Genomic DNA, 16552 nt, shown 5'->3' on the forward strand with positions numbered 1-16552 from the left:
CTAGGGAAGGAGTCACTGATGACATTGAGCCGAGGGAAGAGGCCGCTGCTTTGCCAGACAAAGTACCCTGGGCATGGGTGAGAGAGGATGAGGAGGATGAGGACGGCTTGGTCATCCACTCGACCAAGTCTTCCGCATGTTGCGGCTCAACATGGCCAGCTGCCGAAAAAAAGGCCAAGCGTGTCCCATGGCCACGTGCTGATGAGGATGCACCGTCTCCACGACCAGCACTAGACACAGAGCCTGCTTGCCCTCTCTTATTGGCTTGTGACTGTCTGCCTCTCCTTCTTGGCCTTCCAGACATACTAATGGCCTGTAGCTGCACTAAGCTGGGATATATATATATATATATATATATATATATATATATATATATATATGTACTGATACTGCAGCTAGCAAAATCAACTGCCTGCCTGTAGTATGAGAACACCACCAACCTTCTACAGGTAGCTTTACCTGAACACTGTGAGGTGGACGCACCCCACTAACTTGTAGGTTTAGCAGAACACTGTGAGCAGGACGCACTGCACTAACTGTAAATAGTCTAGCTGCCTGACTGTGGTACTAATAGGATCAAAAGAACACCAGCAATTTTCTTCAGGTAGCTGTATTTACTGTAACAAGACAAGCCTGCCTGTCAGTAAGAAGATAACAGAAACGGATCTAGCTGAACACTGTGAGCAGGACGCACCCCACTAGCTTGTAGGTTTAGCTGAACACTGTGAGGTGGACGCACCCCACTAACTTGTAGGTTTAGCTGAACACTGTGAGCAGGACGCACCCCACTAACTTGTAGGTTTAGCAGAACACTGTGAGCAGGACGCACTGCACTAACTGTAAATAGTCTAGCTGCCTGACTGTGGTACTAATAGGATCAAAAGAACACCAGCAATTTTCTTCAGGTAGCTGTATTTACTGTAACAAGACAAGCCTGCCTGTCAGTAAGAAGATAACAGAAACAGATCTATCTGAACACTGTGAGCAGGACGCACCCCACTAGCTTGTAGGTTTAGCTGAACACTGTGAGGTGGACGCACCCCACTAACTTGTAGGTTTAGCTGAACACTGTGAGCAGGACGCACCCCACTTACTTGTAGGTTTAGCAGAACACTGTGGGCAGGACGCACTGCACTAACTGTAAATAGTCTAGCTGCCTGACTGTGGTTCTAATAGGATCAAAAGAACACCAGTAATTTTCTTTAAAATACTGTAACAAGACAAGCCTGCCTGTCAGTAAGAAGATAACAGATAGCTGAACACTGTGAGCAGGACGCACTGCACTAAATGTAAATAGTCTAGCTGCCTGACTGTGGTACTAATAGGATCAAAAGAACACCAGTAATTTTCTTCAAAATGCTGTAACAAGACAAGCCTGCCTGTCAGTAGGAATATAACAGGAACGGATCTAGCTGAACACTGTGAGCAGGACGCACTGCACTAAATGTAAATAGTCTAGAAGATAACAGGAATGGATCTAGCTAAACTGAATACAGTGTATATATATATATATATATGCAACACCTGGGATGCATATATATACACAATACACTTTAAGTGCAGCTAACTGACTGACTGTCCTGCCTAATCTAGCTAACTCAAATGAAATGACACTGTCTCTCTCTCTCTCTAAGCACACCGGAACACACTGCACAGGGCCGCCGTGCAGGCGGCCTTATATAGTGTGGGGCGTGTACTAAATCCCCTGAGCCATAATTGGCCAAAGCCTCCTTGGTTTTGGCCAATTATGGCTCTCTGTTAAGGCGGCGCTGTGATTGGCCAAGCATGCGGGTCATAGTGCATGCTTGGCCAATCATCAGCAAGCAATGCACTGCGATGCCGCAGTGAATTATGGGCCGTGACGCGCCACACGAATTTGGCGCGAACGGCCCATATCGTTCGCAATTCGACGAACGATCGAACAGCCGATGTTCGAGTCGAACATGGGTTCGACTCGAACACGAAGCTCATCCCTATTGATCACCACTTTTTTAATTATTATTATTATTATATAAATTAAAAAAGACCGAAATTTTTTCTAAAAAAAAAAAATATTTTTTACTTTCTGCTATAAAATATATCCGATATAAAAACTGAAAAAAATCAAATTTCTTCATAAATTTTGGGCCAAAATGTATTCTGTTACATGTCTTTGGTAAAAAAAAAAAAAAAAAAACAATAAGTGTATATTGATTGGTTTGTGTGAAAGTTATAGCATCTACAAACTAAAGTATATACTGGAATTTTATATATACAGTATATATATATATATATATATATATATATATATAGTAGTAGTGGCACTGATTGGGAACATATAGTGAGACTGTGATAGTGCAGTGGCAAATCTGATACTAATGCCGCGTACACACGGTCGGACTTTTCGTCTACAAAAGTCCAACGGACGCTGACGGACTAAAGCTGGCTGGTAATCCGATCGTGTGTGGGCTTCTCCGGACTTTCAACTGACTTTTTTAGCCTCAAATCCGACGGACTTTAGATTTGAAACATGCTTCAAATCTTTACGTCGTAAGTACGACGGACCCCGAAATCCGCTCGTCTGTGTGCTAGTCCGACGGACAAAAACCCATGCTAGGGCAGCTATTGGCTACTGGCTATGAACTTCCTTATTTTAGTCCGGTGTACGTCATCACGTACGAATCCGTCGGACTTTTGTGTGGTCGTGTGTAGGCAAGTCCGTTCGTAAGAAAGTCTGCCGCAAGTCCGCCGAAGGTACGTCGGAAGTATGTCGGACAGGCTGTCGGACTTTTGTAGACGAAAAGTCCGACCGTGTGTACGCGGCATAACTCACATTGGGTAGGAACTGACTGACACTGACATCACCAGTGACACTACAGTAATACAGTGATCAGTAATATTACAATACACTCTCACTGTACTAATATATTAGTAATACAAAGAAGGAGAGGTGCCTCTAGGTGTAGACTTAAAAACAGTTTATTCATAAATCTTGTGTCAATCGCACTCACATTTAAGAAGTCATCAGAAGGGCATGCATATGTGGAATATCCATCGTAAGGGTGTCATCAGATCTGTCATAAGGCTCCTGCCTGCTTGCTGGATGCTTTTGCTAATTTATCTAAATAATTTTTATTTTTATCCCCTTCATTTTACATATCTCCCTCATTCATTCATCTTATTAAATGTTCAGGTATCCACCTCATATTTGCTGAGGTATATTTTACATATTTTATCATTTTTCTTATGATATTTATATGTACATTATTTACTTTTCCCCTTGCCCTATTTGTTATCTATATACATCATGTGTTATCTATTATCACAAATAGGGATGAGCCGAACACCCCCCGGTTCGGTTCGCACCAGAACCTGCAAACGGACCGAAAGTTCGCACGAACGTTAGAACCCCATTGACGTCTATGGGACTCGAACGTTCGAAATCAAAAGTGCTCATTTTAAAAACTAATTTGCATGGTATTGTCCTAAAAAGGGTTTGGGGACCCGGGTCCTACCCCAGGGGACATGTATCAATGCAAAAAAAACTTTTAAAAATGGCCGTTTTTCGGGAGCAGTGATTTTAATGATGCTTAAAGTAAAAAAAAAAAAAAGTGAAATATTCCTTTAAATATCGTACCTGAGGGGTGTCTATAGTATGCCTGTAAAGTGACGCGTGTTTCCCGTGTTTAGAACAGTCCCTGCACCAAATGTCATTTTTAAAGGAAAAAATCTCATTTAAAACTGCTTGCGGGTTTAATGTAATGTCGGGTCCTGGCATTATGGATGAAAATCAGTGAGACAAACGGCATGGGTACCCCCCAGTCCATTACCAGGCCCTTTGGGTCTTGTATGGATATTAAGGGGAACCCCACACCCAAATTAAAATAAGGAAAGGTGTGGGGCCACCAGGCCCTATATACTCTGAACAGCAGTATACAGGCGGTGCAAACAAGACAGGGACTGTAGGTTTGTTGTTAAGTAGAATCTCTTTGTAATTTTGAACGGGTACATTTTTAACGTGTTTAGCTCCAGCCAAAAAATCTTTTTTAAGCTTTTTGGAAAACATAGGGAAGGGTTATCACCCCTGTGACATTTGTTTTGCTGTCTTTCCTCCTCTTCAGAAGATTTCACCTCACTTTTTGTCCCAATGGATTGGAAAGCATCAGTGGAAAGGAGAAATGTATTTCCCATATTAACTCTTACAGGAGAGAATTTCCCTTCCTAAGGGTAGATTTCATCTCACTTCCTGTTGTCTCCTTCCGTTTGCAAGTAGGAGTCGTTTGTAAGTTAGTTGTTTGAAAGTAGGGTCCTGCCCTATATACTCAGCAGAAATTTGGGCCTTAGGTGTTGCTGTGGCCACAACACTGTAAGCCCTCACAGGGCCCTGCTGTGAAATATTAGATCAAGAATTGTAATTACATGCCCCTGTTGAACAGGAGCTGAAAAATTAGGCCTTAGGCACTGGTGCTGGTGCCACAACACTGCAACCCCTCACAGACACTCTAGTTGGAACGCAGGAACGAGCCCTGCTGCAAAGTATTGCATCAAAAATTGTAATTACACGCCCCTGTTAAACAAGGGCTGAAAAATTGGGCCTTAGGCACTGGTGCTGGTGCCACAACACTGCAACCCCTCACAGACACTCTAGTTGGAACGCAGGAATGAGCCCTGCTGCAAAGTATTGCATCAAAAATTGTAATTACACACCCCTGTTAAACAGGGGCAGAAAAAATGGGCCTTAGGCACTGGTGCTGGTGCCACAACACTGCAACCCCTCACAGACACTCTAGTTGGAACGCAGGAACGAGCCCTGCTGCAAAGTTTTGCATCAAAAATTGTAATTACACGCCCCTGTTAAACAGGGGCAGAAAAAATGGGCCTTAGGCACTGGTGCTGGTGCCACAACACTGCAACCCCTCACAGACACTCTAGTTGGAATGCAGGAACGAGCCCTGCTGCAAAGTATTACATCAAAAATTGTAATTACATGCCCCTCTTAAACAGGGGCTGAAAAATTGTGCCTTAGGCACTGGTGGTGGCGCCCAGAACCAAAAATGTTCTTACAAGCTATCAGCGTGATGATTGAGGAGGAAGAGGATAATTACTCAGGGATAGTCACTCAGCATCAGCATAGGCAGTCTTTGAAGGGATCTGAGATTTCAAAAAAAATTATTCGGTTACATCAGCATCAGGTGCTTGGTAGCTGGTGGTGATCCAAGACTGATTCATTTTTATGAAGGTCAGTCGATCGACCGAGTCAGTGGACAGACGCACCCTGTGATCGGTTACCACGCCTCCAGCAGCACTGAATGTGCGTTCCGAAAGAACGCTGGATGCAGGACAGGCCAGTAGCTCAATTGCATACTGTGCAAGCTCTGGCCAGTGATCCATCCTCAAGACCCAGTAACCCAGAGGATTTTCGGTGGGAAAGGTGTCCAAGTCTGATCTTGCCCCTAGGTATTCCTGCACCATGTAAAACAGATGCTGGCGATGGTTGCTGGAACCGATCATACCTTGGGGCTGCGGACCAAAAAATTGTCTGAACGCATCGGTCAGACGGCCACCTTCTCCACCGCTCCTTCTTTGACTGACCGAAGCCTCAGCAACACGTTGTCCAGAAACAGGAGTTTGTAACCTCCCAGTCTCTGGGAACGCGTTGCACAGACCTTTCTGCAAGGCCTCCCGAAGATGTTTCATCCTCTGCTCCCTCTGCGATGGCAAGATAAGGTCCGCAACCTTACCCTTGTAACATGGATCAAGGAGGGTTGCCAGCCAGTATTGGTCCTTCTCCTTGATACCACGAATACGAGGATCCTTACGCAGGCTTTGCAGGATCAGGGAGGCCATGCAGCGTAGGTTTGCTGAGGCATTCGGTCCGGAGTCCTCTGGGTCACTAAGGACGACATGGTCCGCAGCCACCTCCTCCCAGCCACGTACAAGTCCATGTGTTTCTTGGGACTGATCCCTTAAAGACTGCTGCTGATTCTGAGTGCCAGGCTCCACCTCCATACTGACACAATCTTCCTCTTCCTCCTCCTCCTCCTCGTCCTCGTCCTCTTCCTGTGTGATCGGCGGGCACGCAGGAACACTGTCTGGATAAAGGGGGCCTTGAGAGCTAAGGAAGTCCTCCTCTTCCTGCCTCTGTTCTGCCTCAAGTGCCCTGTCCATTATTCCACGCAGCGTGTGCTCCAACAGGTGGACAAGGGGGACAGTGTCACTGATGCATGCACTGTCACTGCTCACCATCCTCGTGGCCTCCTCAAATGGTGACAGGACAGTGCATGCATCCCTGATCATGGCCCACTGGCGTGGGGAAAAAAAAACAAGCTCCCCTGACCCTGTCCTGGTGCCATAGTCGCACAGGTACTCATTGATGGCCCTCTGCTGCGTGTGCAGCCGCTGCAGCATGGCCAACGTTGAGTTCCACCTGGTGGGCATGTCACAGATTAGGCGGTTCTTGGGCAGGTTAAACTCCTTTTGGAGGTCCGTCAGCTGAGCACTGGCATTATATGACCGGCGGAAATGCACACAGACTTTCCTGGCCTGCCTCAGGACATCCTGTAAGCCCGGGTACCTGCTCAAGAACCGCTGCACCACCAAGTTAAGGACGTGAGCCAAACAGGGCACATGGGTCATTTGTCCCTGTCGGAGGGCAGAGAGGAGGTTGGTGCCATTGTCGCAAACCACCATTCCTGCCTTAAGTTGGCGTGGCTTCAACCACCTCTGAACCTGCCCCTGCAGAGCTGACAGAACCTCTGCCCCAGTGTGGCTCCTGTCCCCCAAACACACCAGCTCAAGAACCGCATGGCATCTTTTGGCCTGCGTACTTGCGTAGCCCCTTGAACGACTACGGAGCACCGCTGGTTCCGAGGAAGAGGCCATGGAGGAAGAAGAAGAGGAGGGGGTGGAGGAGAGAGGTGTGTCACAATCATTAGCATTTTGGAGGCGTGGTGGCGGAACAACCTCCAACACTACTGCACCTTGTCCTGCATCCTTCCCAGCTGCCAGCAGAGTCACCCAATGCGCCGTGAAACTTAGGTAACGTCCCTGTCCATGCCTGCTGGACCATGAGTCAGCGGTAATATGCACCTTACCGCTGACCGCCCTGTCCAGCGAGGCATGGACATTGCCTTCCACATGCTGGTAGAGAGCCGGAATCGCCTTCCGTGAGAAAAAGTGGCGTTTGGGTACCTGCCACTGAGGAACCGCACATTCCACAAACTCACGGAAGGGGGCAGAGTCTACCAACTGAAAAGGCAGCAGTTGAAGTGCTAGCAATTTTGCCAAGCTAGCATTCAACCGCTGGGCATGTGGATGGCTGGGAGCAAACTTCTTTCGGCGGTGCAGCAGCTGGGGCAGGGAAATTTGCCTGGTACAATCTGACGTCGGTGTACCAAAATCAGATTGCCCACAAGTACTTGGCTGTGACACACCTAATTCTACACCTTCATTCCTCTCAGTGCAGGTCTCAGAGAGGACTGAAGGTCTAGTGGGGTTGGAAATCTCAGCTGATGAGGAGCAAGGAGAGGTCCTCTTTGTTCTTTAGTGTGGGTCTTTTAGATACGCTTGCCAACGAACTGCATGGCAGGTCAACATATGTCTGGTCAAGCATGTGGTACCCAAGCGGGAGATGTTTTGGCCACGCGAGATACGCTTGAGACATATGTTGCAAATAGCAGCGATGCGATCTGATGCACTCGTCTCAAAAAAGGCCCACACCAAAGAACTTTTTGAATAACGCGCAGAGACTGCAGCGCCCTGCACATGTGGAGCTTTGGGGTGTGATGCAGTCAATGTGCTGCCCTTAGGCTGGCCCCTGGAGGGCATCCTGCCTCGTTGGTGATGTGCCGCCTCCTCCTCCTCCTCCTCCTCCTCTCTCCTATCAGGCACCCACGTTGAGTCAGTGACCTCATCATCCCCTCCCTCCTCATCACTGGAGCAAACCTGGCAGTATGCTGCAGCAGGGGGAGCATGACTGCCAGATTGCTGTCCTTCTTGGGCACCCCCTCTGTCCATGCTCATGTTACTGCCTTCATCGAGCTCAGTATCATCATCAGAGCCTTCCAAACGCTGGGCATCCTCCTGGAGCATGTACCCAACACTGTGGTCAAACAGTTCGAGGGACTCCTCAGGAGGACATGGTGGGGCTAGGGAAGGAGTCACTGATGACATTGAGCCGAGGGAAGAGGCCGCTGCTTTGCCAGACAAAGTACCCTGGGCATGGGTGAGAGAGGATGAGGAGGATGAGGACGGCTTGGTCATCCACTCGACCAAGTCTTCCGCATGTTGCGGCTCAACATGGCCAGCTGCCGAAAAAAAGGCCAAGCGTGTCCCATGGCCACGTGCTGATGAGGATGCACCGTCTCCACGACCAGCACTAGACACAGAGCCTGCTTGCCCTCTGTCACGGGCATGGCCAGAGCGGAGGCTGTTGGAGAGGACTGTGTGCAAGCCTGTTGCCCACCGATTATGGGCCCTAGCATTTGAGGTGAATGAGAAATCCAGTCTGAACTGTATTAATCGGACTCAGTCATGTATATATTGTATGGGGACTCCTTACTGTATATTTGTGTCCCTGAAGAGGGAGGGGGGATTCCTCCAGCAGCCCCCTGCTGATAAGACTGATTCATTCTGCTGGGACACATCCTGTGAGGAGATGCTGGTGTTATCAACATGTGTTTATGTTAATTGAGAGAGCTGATCACATTAGCCACCAGCCCTGGCTAATAGACGAATGGTCTAGGCTGAGGAGGGGGGAGATTGTTGTTTGTATTGTTAATTGTATTAATGTGTGAAGCTCGGTGCCCACAAGACTGTCATCTGGTCTGGGTACATTTTGTAGTAAATTAGGTCATGTTAATTAGGTTAGCTTTGAGTCATCCCTGTTGTATAAAGGTCTGTGAGATCTCAAAATAAAGAGTAGTTCTGATGTACTCCAAGACTGGTGTTGTCTAGTTCTTGGGGTTCCTATAGCCAGATCCATTGGACTCGTGTTCCAGAACTTAGGAAGCGGTATATGACGGAAGCACTCAAGCGGAGTGTGGGGCGTTCCGTGACACCCTCTCTTATTGGCTTGTGACTGTCTGCCTCTCCTTCTTGGCCTTCCAGACATACTAATGGCCTGTAGCTGCACTAAGCTGGGATATATATATATATATATGTACTGATACTGCAGCTAGCAAAATCAACTGCCTGCCTGTAGTATGAGAACACCACCAACCTTCTACAGGTAGCTTTACCTGAACACTGTGAGGTGGACGCACCCCACTAACTTGTAGGTTTAGCAGAACACTGTGAGCAGGACGCACTGCACTAACTGTAAATAGTCTAGCTGCCTGACTGTGGTACTAATAGGATCAAAAGAACACCAGCAATTTTCTTCAGGTAGCTGTATTTACTGTAACAAGACAAGCCTGCCTGTCAGTAAGAAGATAACAGAAACGGATCTAGCTGAACACTGTGAGCAGGACGCACCCCACTAGCTTGTAGGTTTAGCTGAACACTGTGAGGTGGACGCACCCCACTAACTTGTAGGTTTAGCTGAACACTGTGAGCAGGACGCACCCCACTAACTTGTAGGTTTAGCAGAACACTGTGAGCAGGACGCACTGCACTAACTGTAAATAGTCTAGCTGCCTGACTGTGGTACTAATAGGATCAAAAGAACACCAGCAATTTTCTTCAGGTAGCTGTATTTACTGTAACAAGACAAGCCTGCCTGTCAGTAAGAAGATAACAGAAACGGATCTAGCTGAACACTGTGAGCAGGACGCACCCCACTAGCTTGTAGGTTTAGCTGAACACTGTGAGGTGGACGCACCCCACTAACTTGTAGGTTTAGCTGAACACTGTGAGCAGGACGCACCCCACTAACTTGTAGGTTTAGCAGAACACTGTGAGCAGGACGCACTGCACTAACTGTAAATAGTCTAGCTGCCTGACTGTGGTACTAATAGGATCAAAAGAACACCAGCAATTTTCTTCAGGTAGCTGTATTTACTGTAACAAGACAAGCCTGCCTGTCAGTAAGAAGATAACAGAAACGGATCTAGCTGAACACTGTGAGCAGGACGCACCCCACTAGCTTGTAGGTTTAGCTGAACACTGTGAGGTGGACGCACCCCACTAACTTGTAGGTTTAGCTGAACACTGTGAGGTGGACGCACCCCACTAACTTGTAGGTTTAGCAGAACACTGTGAGCAGGACGCACTGCACTAACTGTAAATAGTCTAGCTGCCTGACTGTGGTACTAATAGGATCAAAAGAACACAAGCAATTTTCTTCAGGTAGCTGTATTTACTGTAACAAGACAAGCCTGCCTGTCAGTAAGAAGATAACAGAAAAGGATCTAGCTGAACACTGTGAGCAGGACGCACCCCACTAACTTGTAGGTTTAGCAGAACACTGTGAGCAGGACGCTCTGCACTAAATGTAAATAGTCTAGCTGCCTGACTGTGGTACTAATAGGATCAAAAGAACACCAGTAATTTTCTTCAGGTAGCTTTATATACTGTAACAAGACAAGCCTGCCTGTCAGTAAGAAGATAACAGGAACGGATCTAGCTGAACACTGTGAGCAGGATGCACTGCACTAAATGTAAATAGTCTAGCTGCCTGACTGTGGTACTAATAGGATCAAAAGAACACCAGTAATTTTCTTCAAAATACTGTAACAAGACAAGCCTGCCTGTCAGTAAGAAGATAACAGGAACGGATCTAGCTGAACACTGTGAGCAGGACGCGCTGCACTAAATGTAAATAGTCTAGAAGATAACAGGAACGGATCTAGCTAAACTGAATACAGTGTATATATATATATATATATATATATATGCAACACCTGGGATGCATATATATAGACAATACACTTTAAGTGCAGCTAACTGACTGACTGTCCTGCCTAATCTAGCTAACTCAAATGAAATGACACTGTCTCTCTCTCTCTCTCTATTTCTCAGCACACCAGAACACACTGCACAGGGCCGCCGTGCAGGCGGCCTTATATAGTGTGGGGCGTGTACTAAATCCCCTGAGCCATAATTGGCCAAAGCCTCCTTGGCTTTGGCCAATTACGGCTCTCTGTTAAGGCGGCGCTGTGATTGGCCAAGCATGCGGGTCATAGTGCATGCTTGGCCAATCATCAGCAAGCAATGCACTGCGATGCCACAGTGAATTATGGGCCGTGACGCGCCACACGAATTTGGCGCGAACGGCCCATATCGTTCGCAATTCGACGAACGATCGAACAGCCGATGTTCGAGTCGAACATGGGTTCGACTCGAACACAAAGCTCATCCCTAATCACAAACCATACATCGTGACATTGCTGTTTATACATTGCTGACACTCCTGGCTAACACGTGATCTCCTCTTCACTTCGGCACTATTGTTGCGGCCACTACCCCAGCTTGTTTTTTTCCCCATGCATCGTTACATAGTCCCGTTCAGACCATTCACAACATTTCTCGTTTTTAGCCAATCCCCCTATATTAGATTTTTATGGCCCCTAGCTCTATCCATCCACAGCCTGACGAAGGGGCGCGGCTGTCAGGTCATTGCAGCCCGTATGCCCAGGAAACGCGTCGCTTGCCAGTGATGTCTTTTCTCCTCGCCGCTATCCATCTGCGCTCCAAGCCTCGTTCTGGTCACCGCGCCCAGCATAACATCACAGTGGTGCCTCTCCACACGCAGGCAGAGCATCCAGCAAGCAGGCAGGAGCCTTATGACCGATCTGATGACACCCTTACGATGGATATTCCACATATGCATGCCCTTCCGATGACTTCTTAAATGTGAGTGTGATTGACACAAGATTTATGAACAAACTGTTTTAAGTCTACACCTAGAAGCTCCTCTCTTTCTTTGTGTTTTTCCTCAGGATTTTGGAACCCGGTTTCAGTTCCCATTGAAGGCAGCCCTATATGTGGACTCATTGTCCTGGTTTTGGACCTTTGGACTTTTTTCCTGTATATACATGGTGTTTATATTATAGAGATATATATATCCACTATTGTGGCTTTTATATTCACCTGTCTTTGAATGTATTCTTTTATTCTGAGATATTTTAAGTTTCTAAAGTTTTAAATGGTTTTCCTTTTTTTTTTTTTAACAACATTGTTGTTTTTTCCCTCATATATACCAGCCTATGGGTTAGGGTTATATATATTTTTTTTATGTTTTTTCCAGTTTATTGCGCCTACACTTGTACATTAATATATTAGTAATGTATGTACTAATGTACTAAATATTTTTATCCACATTAAAAATCCATACATATGTAGCGCCCCCCCCTGGGTCTACTGGGAGCAGAAAGGTACCTCCATGGCTATAATGGGACTTTTGAACAGAATATAGGCGCCAGTCACTTTAGGTATTTTTCAATGCTTTAATTAGAACTTGAGAAAGTTGTAGGAAAGAGGTTGAGGGGAGGTTTCAGATACCATTTTTAGCAGATCACTTACAGACTCCTTGAATCAAAGGACAAAACAGCTTTTCTTCTAGCAGATCAGTAGATGCCCGGATAAGTCTCTCTCACAAACTTAGCAGCCAGGAGCTTGTTACCTTGATTAGATTGTAGAACAGCTTCACAGTACCAGAACCTTTAATCCATCCGTCGGTACTGTGAGGGTAGTTTAGATGTAGGTGTGTCCTCCCACAGAGTCACCAGGCCCTTCTGAGAGACCAGCCTTCACCATGGCTCTCTCCAGCAAGGGTCCTCCCCTGGATCTCCTCAGCTTGGCTTGGCCTCTTCCATTCAGGCAAGACAGCCTAAGGACCACCACAGGAGTAGTAGGCCCCAGACAGGCTTCTGGGCCTACTTGCAGAGCTTGCAGCAACATAGCCTCAGGCCTGGAGGACCAGGAAGTGAGAACTGATTAGAGCACATGGCATCTGTCCAATAAATACCCCTTCCCAGAATGCACAGCGGCTAGTAACCTCCTACTGGGCTGTTTCTGGAAAAAGAATATTCATTACAGCTCAATCTAGTTGTTATTCTTACACTGTCCCGTGGTACCAGTGACACCTACTGGCAACAGTGGGAAATGCACAACACAGTCAAGTTTAGAACAAAACCAACTAAACTATGTACAAACAATCTGAGCTGTTTACAGCTCAGCCAAAAACTAAATTTACACTATAGCCCCATTTTAAGGGAACAAGGGGCTACACACTCCCCCACCAAAGGAGACGATGTCCTCAGCGTCTGAAAGAAAAAAAAATGACTCTCAAGCCTGAGAGTAGGTATCTGAACCAAAAAAACTTGAATGGGAGAAGGAAGACAGTAAAGAAGAATGTTACAGTTACAAACATCAATCAACGGCATATTCACATCAAACATGTTACAGGAACCTCACTATCTATCTAACTGGTACTTTTTTCCTCAGTTCTCACTGTACTAATGACACTAGCTGGAAAGGGGTTAACATCTCAGTGTAATCAAGGGGTTACGTGTGTGCCTAACAAGTGTTAATGTGTGTATTATGTGCTGCTTTTTACTAAAAATATATTTGTTCCCTCTCCCTGTATGCCCTGTACCTGGAAGAGGCCAGTGACATACAGGCACCTAGCTGTGCCTGTAGGAGCCTCCTGTGCACAGTGCAACTCGGGCAGGTAGTTCTAAAAAGATTAAAAAACACAAGGATCAAAGTATTGTATTTCTGACTTCCTATCTCAAATCAACAAGTTAGAAACACTGCATAAAAAAACAAACTCCTACTCAGGGCCGGTACAAGGGGTGGGCAGAAGGGGCGGATGCCCTGGGCGGGACCATTTACTGGAGGAAGGGGGGCGCAGTAGAGGCCATGCTACAGACCACTTTGATCTGTGGCTGCAGCGCTCCCCTCCCACCTCCTCCTCTTGTTTGACACACAGCGCCAGGAGCGCTGTGTGTCACACAGCTGGGTCTGTGTGTGTGTTCGGTGGCGCCGTAAAAAGGGCCCGCCCCCCTAGATTGGCTCATGTGGTAGCAGATTGAATCAGTGTTCCGCCTATCACACGAGCCAGTCCAGGGGGGCTGGGACCTTGTTACGCCGCCGAACACACACACAGACCCAGCTGTGTGACACACAGCGATACAGGAGATGTCAGCTGTGTGATGCATCCAGGGCAGGCTATGGTGAGTCTGCATTCATAGGCAAAGTGAGGCTGAAAATATGGTCACAGAGAGAGAGGCTGCGATTATGGTCACAGAGAGAGAGGCTGCGATTATGGTCACAGAGAGGCTGCGATTATGGGCACAGAGGCTGCGATTATGGGCACAGAGGCTGCAATTATGGTCACAGAGAGGCTGCAATTATGGTCACACAGGCTGCGATTATGGTCACAGAGGCTGCGATTATGGTCACAGAGAGGCTGCGATTATGGGCACAGAGGCTGCAATTATGGGCACAGAGGCTGTGATTATGGGCACAGAGAGGCTGCAATTATGGTCACAGAGGCTGCGATTATGGTCACAGAGAGGCTGCAATTATGGGCACAGAGGCTGCGATTATGGGCACAGAGGCTGCGATTATGGGCACAGAGAGGCTGCAATTATGGGCACAGAGGCTGTGATTATGGTCACAGAGAGGCTGCGATTATGGCCACAGAGGGGCTGCAATTATGGGCACAGAGGCTGCAATTATGGGCACAGAGGCTGTGATTATGGGCACAGAGAGGCTGCAATTATGGTCACAGAGGCTGCGATTATGGTCACAGAGGGGCTTCAATTATGGGCACAGAGAGGCTGCGATTATGGGCACAGAGAGGCTGCAATTATGGGCACAGAGGCTGCGATTATGGGCACAGAGGCTGCGATTATGGGCACAGAGAGAGAGGCTGAAATTAAGGGCACAGAGAGAGAGGCTGAAATTATGGTCACAGAGAGGCTGTGATTATGGTCACAGAGGCTGCGATTATGGGCACAGAGAGGCTGCAATTAGGGGCACAGAGGCTGCGATTATGGGCACAGAGGCTGCGATTATGGGCACAGAGAGAGAGGCTGAAATTATGGGCACAGAGAGAGGCTGAAATTATGGTCACAGAGAGGCTGCGATTATGGTCACAGAGGCTGTGATTATGGTCACAGAGGGGCTGCAATTATGGGCACAGAGAGGCTGCGATTATGGGCACAGAGGCTGCGATTATGGGCACAGAGAGAGAGGCTGAAACTATGGGCACAGAGAGGCTGCGATTATGGGCACAGAGGCTGCGATTATGGGCACAAAGAGAGAGGCTGAAACTATGGGCACAGAGAGGCTGCGATTATGGGCACAAAGAGAGAGGCTGAAACTATGGGCACAGAGAGGCTGCGATTATGGTCACAGAGGCTGCAATTATGGGCACATTGAGGCAGATCAGTCTCTTAGTGGAACAGCTTTAGAAGCTGTAAGGCTGGGTCCTGCCATGTGTAAGGATCAGATCACATCAACACAAAGGCTCTGCGTACGTTGATGCCCTATTGTTCTTTCCTAGTAATCCAGCTGTCTTCCTTCCCAATCTGAAGGCAGAATTTACTATGTAAGGTAATCTGTCTAATTAACATATAAATTACCAAAAATCAGAGGTCCTCGATTTGACCCTTCTACATCAGACTGTACACAGACTAAAGTCTAATTTCACTTTTAAATGGGGGACATGCCACCCTAAATACTTAGGTATTATGCACCAGAATGACCCATCAAAATTATTTTCCCTACACCTCCCCCCACTCCTTTTAGCTTTTAAGAAAGATCTGATGACATGGGGTACACGCAATTTTTCTTGGACTGGTAGATGTAACATCATTGAATAAAACATTTTGCCTTGTATCACATATCCACTACAAGCAAAATTAATAGATCTACAATAAGCCTATACTAAATCAGTGTCATCCATGCTCAATCAATTTGTTTGGAGTGACAGCTCTGCTCCACCACCCACATATTCAATATATGTAAACATCCAACTATTGCTCCGACATGGCACCTATGTCCACAAGCGTTCACTGCTTATGGTATCTCACTGTTCCCCTCTCCTCTTTCCCCATACTCGACAAACCCAAAATTCTCTCTGGGGAAGAGGTATTGGGCATTTAATTCTCTGAGGACCGAAAACAAATCTTGTGCTCCACAATTCATTAGGAACTCTGCTTGGCTATTGGCAGCTGACATGCTTCTTGACCCTAATTTTTCTCAGTTAGTCCTACTTAGAACCCTACAACTTTTGCACTGCTCCTCTCAGAGACCTCAAGACCCCCACTTCCTTTCCTAGAAAAGCGGGAGTCTGATGTACACATACCCATTTCCCCTATGGCATGCACAAAAATACTCACACTCTCCTATAAATTATCCATCAGCAATAAATACCAGAAATCCTGTTATCAGATTGACACCTGCTGGTTTTGCACCCTGTCCTTGCTACACTCCCTGGATCCTGACACCCTACAAACCTGTTTGAGATGTGTTCAACAACCAGGTGATATCCTATGTATGTGTAGCGCTGGTAGATTTGCAATCTACCGCACGTTAGGTAAATTTAGTGACTTGTTCATTAGGAAGGTTAAGTTTGCCTCTGTTCCAGCTTGGCTGACGTTGTGTGTGTTTCCATGCTGAC

The sequence above is a fragment of the Aquarana catesbeiana genome, linkage group LG03 (assembly GCF_042186555.1).
Source record: "Aquarana catesbeiana isolate 2022-GZ linkage group LG03, ASM4218655v1, whole genome shotgun sequence".
In the NCBI taxonomy this organism is placed as follows: Eukaryota; Metazoa; Chordata; class Amphibia; order Anura; family Ranidae; genus Aquarana; species Aquarana catesbeiana.